The sequence below is a fragment of the Pseudopipra pipra genome, chromosome 8 (assembly GCF_036250125.1).
Source record: "Pseudopipra pipra isolate bDixPip1 chromosome 8, bDixPip1.hap1, whole genome shotgun sequence".
Taxonomy (NCBI): domain Eukaryota; kingdom Metazoa; phylum Chordata; class Aves; order Passeriformes; family Pipridae; genus Pseudopipra; species Pseudopipra pipra.
This window is the reverse complement of record NC_087556.1, coordinates 8405009-8411008: the sequence shown is the minus strand read 5'-3', so window position 1 is coordinate 8411008 and position 6000 is coordinate 8405009.

Genomic DNA, 6000 nt, shown 5'->3' with positions numbered 1-6000 from the left:
GGAAGGGCTTTTTGATACAAAGCAGTCGTGGTGGTATGAACTAAGCATTCTTATTTTTTTTTTTTTTTTTTTGTCCAAGCAGTTTAAGTTGAAAGTCAAATATTTGAGACAGAATGTTGTGTTTGCAATTGTGCAACCCAGCTAGATTTTTCTACTATCATAGTACACTGGCTAACAAAACCTCATATGAAGAGACGTACAGACATCAGAATTAATCACTTCCTGCATTCACAGGACCAATATCTGCAGTAAATGCTGCTGTGTTGTATTTTTTACCTGTGTAAAGGTATTATCTGTCATTTTGGGGAGATTAAGTTTAGAGAGCAGAACCTCAAAGCTCATCTTGTGTTGTCATCTGCCTGCTGAAGGGTACTGAAAAAAAAACCCAAAGGGAAAAATCCCTTCCTTTTATTAATGAAGAATCCAAGAAATTGAAAGAGTTAATGGCTGGATCTGCTGTTCCTGGGATTGCTGGAGCAATTCATTGTTGATCCAAGTGAGCTGGAGTCAGGACCTGTGGGACTTAAGCAAAAATAGGCCCAGTATTGCCTAAAACTGATTCTTGCACCACTTCTTCCCCTTTGCTGTTGGGGTAAAGGGACAGTTAATAGCTAATCAAATTGCCCTGCTTCACAGCTTGCTTGTAACCATCCCTGGCAGTCCTACTTCCCTTAGTTTGCTGCCAGGCACTGCAAATCTAACAATTATAACACTAAAACGTCCAGCCTCCATGTATCACGTTGCTGATGCCATTATATTGGTCTAATCACCAATACACATTTTACGGAAAGTTGACAAATACATCAGGTTATTGAGGTTCATTTTAGCTTTGGCTATGCATGATTTAATATAGAAAGAAATCAGGTTAGGGAGAGCTTTGAATATGTATTTTCTAGGGGGAACAAAAAAAAAAGTTTTTTTCTCGCCTCCTCTCACTGCTTCTCAGTCATCTAGAGGGAGAGAAATGATGAAAATGACACATGAGCTGCTGAAAGCCAAAAATAAGACAGCTTTTATTTTATATTTGGAAAGGGAGATTAGTTTGTTCTGTGGCTATTTTTCTTTTCTTTTTTTTTTCCCCAACTCTTCAAACAAGGTGGCATTTAAAGTAGACATTCACCACATCAAAAGAGGCAAACAAATTTATTGTATTTTATTGCTGGGGAGGTGGATAATGGGAAAAGAAGTGAAAAGTGAGGGAGAGAGTGGGAAGTGGGGGCAGTTACAGGGAAATGCATTTGTGTGGGTTGGGTTTAGCAGTTAGAGACAGGGAAGTACTTCGACAAATAGCTTCACATTTACACTCAGAAATGAGGAATAGCCTTTCTCTTAAAAGGTATTACATATGAACCATTCTTGAAACTAGTATTAGGTAGGCAGGACTGAGGATGATGCTGGCAGGGGACTAAATGTGTAAGTGCTAGTTGTGCCCAGACCAAATGGGTAACCTTCCAGTTCAGTAAATGTAAAGGTCCTGAGGTTAAAAAAGGAGGACAACTGAATGCTAAGGGACTTTATTTTTCTTCTATACTAAAAAAAAATTAGTCCTGCTCCTTACAAAGAGTTTTGACACTGGCCTCAGACACAAACTGCAGAAATAAAAAAATAAAAGCCACCGAGTTCATGCTTTGAAGTTCACTAGGATTAGCCACACAAGAGCAAATTCCAGGAAGAGAAGGTAATCAAAATGCAGGCAAGCAATTAGATCTGCATATTAAGTATGAAAATACACAGTGCTGGGTTGCATATTAAGCTAGTGCAGTAACCTTGTGCTTCTGGAGCTGCTTGGTGAGGTTACTGTGCAGAAGAGCTCAGAGGGCTCACCTCCTGAGGGGAAAATTGCTTTTCTTTGGCTATATGGATATGGTGCTGCAAATGCACTTTGTGCTTGATCCTTTCCCGGGAGGGGACTGGGGACTGCAGGCAGTGGTGAGGCCTGCCCAGACTGGGGAAGCCCAGCCAGGTGCGGTGGGCATCAGGTGGGCACTGGGCAGGGCTGTAGAAGCCACATGGGGTGCTCTCAGCCAGCCAGGGTGGATGTGAGATGCCTGAGTGAGGGGCTTGGGCAGGTTTGCAGGGCGGCTGCTCACACCATGCTTGACTCACAACTCTGATCTGAGCAGCTGCCTGGGAATTTTTTTTATTTTTATTAATGTAGTAGGCTTTTACTGCTACAGAAGGAGCCTATTCTGATTTTGGAAACCAGTACTTCCTGAATAAACTACATTTTATCTGTAATTATTATTATCAGTTTGATTTTTTCTTCTCTCTTTAAAATTGAGGACAGAGACTTTTCAGATGCCTGTGTGGCTGCATTGGGCTCTCCCTTCTCTCTGCTGTTCCTCACTGGCACTGACCACACAGCTGGGAAAAAGGTCTGACCATCCAGGCACCTGTCCAGGTGTCTTCCTGTTCAGCATTGCCAGCAGAGTTCGTGGGTTTCTAAGGCTTGAGTTACCTTATTTGTAAAGTTTTAGCATAGAGCTGCTACCCTGTGCCCATCTCCTGTCCCTGATAGTCTGTCTGTGCACACTCAGTAAATGCCAAATGTTCATAAACCCCGTTCATAAACCCCACATTAGTGGCTTAGACATATTTTCTCCCCCAGGTTCCTAAATGCTTCTGTTGGTTAGGACTCAAAGGCAAGCCAGGAACTCCCAGCTTGTTGGCTGAGTAATTTCTTTCTAAAATCCTGTGTGCTTCCAGGGGAGATTTATCCTCACCTTCTCAAGAGAGATCATTGGCCTTTAGTGAGAAACGTGAGTACAACACGTTTGAGATCATCTGATACTTTATGTGACATGGCACATATGAAATAAAATAAATGCCACTCTGTCTTCCTGTCCTTCCTGTCCAAGCCCTCAATTTCACTGTGTACCTCTAATGCTTCCATTTATAAAAGTCTTTTGAAGATGAGGTACTCACTCATTCTTTTTTTTTTTTTTTAATTTTCTGTAAGAAGCTTGATATTGTAGCAGGGAAAGCAAGAAGCAAAGGATGGAAAGAATGATCACCTCTAAGGCAAGCAGCTTACTATTTCAGGAGCCTGGCGAAATCATTTTGGATGAGCATCAAAGGTACAACACAGCCAAAATGTTTTATTGTTCTCTTTTTCCCCCTCTAAAATAGCACATTTGACAAAGCTGTCCCTTTAAATCTACTCAACTATCTCACTTCACCAAGTTTGAATTTGCTGTATTTATCAGCCCTGTGTGTTGGTGTGGGTGTCAGAAATATGCAGGTGATGTCATTTTTCATTCCCTAACCCAGGGTTTAATTGACAATATCATTCCACACCCCTCCTCCCACCCTTCCTCCACCTCTTCAGTTGAAACCTTGTTCTCTGAGGCCTTTCGGGTCAACACACTTCAAAAACGTGTTACCTTCATCATTTAAAGTTTTCTCTAAGAAAGGGAAACTTAATGACTCCATTTTTACATCCCTGTTGATATGGAGATGAAAGATATGCCCAATATGAATTTACTTTTGTAATCCTATCTAGTAATTTCTTTGGCACACAGAATGAAGTGATAGCACACTACTGGTGGTACAGAGCAATTTGGCCATTAGTATACTTTGAATTAGGAAGATTTTTTGCCTTCATTTTACTGTCTTTCTCATAGAAAAAAAAGCCCTCTAAATCATCTCTTCTGCATAGAATTTGGTGTTGGAATTTTCATGTAACCATATTAAATAAAACATGGTAATAAGCCCTCTAAAGTATTTTGTCCTACCTTTAATCCATTCAGAAAAGATTCCAGGGTAAACAGTAAAAGTTTTCCCTTTTTTCCCCCAGTGGTATATATCATTACTAGAGGAAATACAAGCTTAGAAAAGAAGTGGTTAGGAGGCATATAAAAGAAAAAGGCAAGAACTTAATTGCATTGAGAGAGAAAAGGTCTCAGCAGTCTGGCTCCTCTCTTTTCAAAGGATCTCCATGCTCCTAGCATCCTAGGGGCTTTTCTGAAAAAGGAAAACAAAAATGCTAAGACCAGCAATGATACATGGACTGCACCACAGACAAGTGTCCTTGGGACTGTCCTGGGAACCAAAAGTCAAACTGAGGCAAAACTCTTCCTCTGCCTTGTCTTCACCCAAGTGAATGGGAATGTGTAATGTATTCAACTCTTGTTCCTTTTCCCCAGCTTCATCTGACTCATAAATATAGACACAAACAAAACCACCTCAGTTCAGTGGAGCTGTGACTTGTGCTGGCTGGAAGGTAACGGGTAACATCGGAGTCACAGGAGTAACTCAGCACCATAAGCCAGGCCTTTCAAAAACCAGGCTTTCAGCCTTCTGAAATTGTTAGGCAAAGCCACAGCCTGCAGTCTTATAGCTTAGTACCTCCCTCATTATGGTTACAGTACTGATGGTTGTCTGTGATTATTTACTGAGTCAATTAATGAGATAAAGGAAAAGTATGCGTGAGAGCATATTGGGTAATTCAAAGGTTGAAAGGCTATATTGAAACACATCTGGTCATAATTAAGTTTAACTGTACAGTTTCATCTAGCCAAACATAATTACTTGCAACTAAATGTATGTCAGTGTAGCTGATTGACACATATACTATATATAGCCACCACAAGCAAGGGACAAGGTTTAGGTCAACTGCATGAAAAAGTAAAAAGCCTGCTTACAGGGATGGAGTGGGACAGAAAAATAAAGTAAAAAAAAAAAAAGGTATTGTTGTCAATTAACTTCACACAGAGTTTAAGATCCTTTTTTTTGAAAAAGGTATGGCCCAACCTAGAGCAAGGTTTTCTTTTACTTTCTTCTGGACTGTCTCTTCTCTCAGTTACAGTGATTACAGTTTTGTCCTTTATTGTGATCAGCTAATGTTATGAATAGAAAAAGTTACTGAAAAGAGGAAAAAAAATAGTGGGTTTAATTTGTTCACGACAGGAATCGGCAGAAGTGACTGATGGAATCCACAGGAATTGGTGATTTGCTGGTGTTAAACCAATGCTGAAGGTGATTAGTTTTTGTCTAGAAGTGGTACCTACATGTCCTGCTGCACAAGACAAATCTTCTCCAAACAATAAAAGAATCTCTTGGAAATGTGATTCTAATAATGTTTGTAACCACTACTACTTTCACCATCTTATCTCTCCATGTATTGAACTATTACTCCAGTAAGTGCTGCAGTTGTTCAGCCCTGTTTTGTGGGTGTCAGGCAAAAGGAAATTTGAAGACTTGCTCCAGAATTCATCAGGAGTTGGAGAAAGGAAATTCTTGACTGAAAATTGCTTTTGATTACATTCTCTCCTTGCCAGGAAAGGCCAACTTCCCACAGGAGCCGTAATTCTCCATGGGCTCTACAAGAATGCCAGTTTTACTGAAAATTCAATCTCTTTACTACAATAAAAGCCCAGTTGAGCTGCCATCCGCAGCAGCACTCAACTAACCCCATGCCAATACTGTGTGATTCATTGATTCTTATCATATGAACTTTCACTTTTAACTTCGAAAAAAATTAGACAGAGATGAAACTCACTGTAAGGGCATCTGAGCAGACTCAGTTGTAATAATGAAAAGGAACGATTACAACTCTAAGTTGTACCAAGACATGTGGGCCTATGCTGCTTTTACTTAAACATTATTTAGACTTCTGCAATTCTTTTATAGCATATCTCAACATAAGGTGCCCTTTGGCAGTAAAAGTGTGGGTGCTGATAAGAGCCCATGTGAGACAATTGTGTCTCTGTGTACCCCTTTCTCAGTCATCCCAGGAGCACTCCAAGTTGAGCCTTTAGCCTGGAGGCAACTCAAGTTTGTTGCAGATTTTTCCCGCTATCAACTCAGGTGCTTGGGTGGCATCTGACTCATTAATAAATTAATGAACATGAAGACTATTCCCAGTCCGTGTCTTTCAGGAAGATGTATTACCAGGATTCTTTGTGATACTGTTTATTACTTCAGAGGGCTTGGAGGCTTTGCATCTCAGACTGTCCCTGCAGGTAATGATGCAGGTCTAACTGCACCCAGCTCCTCATC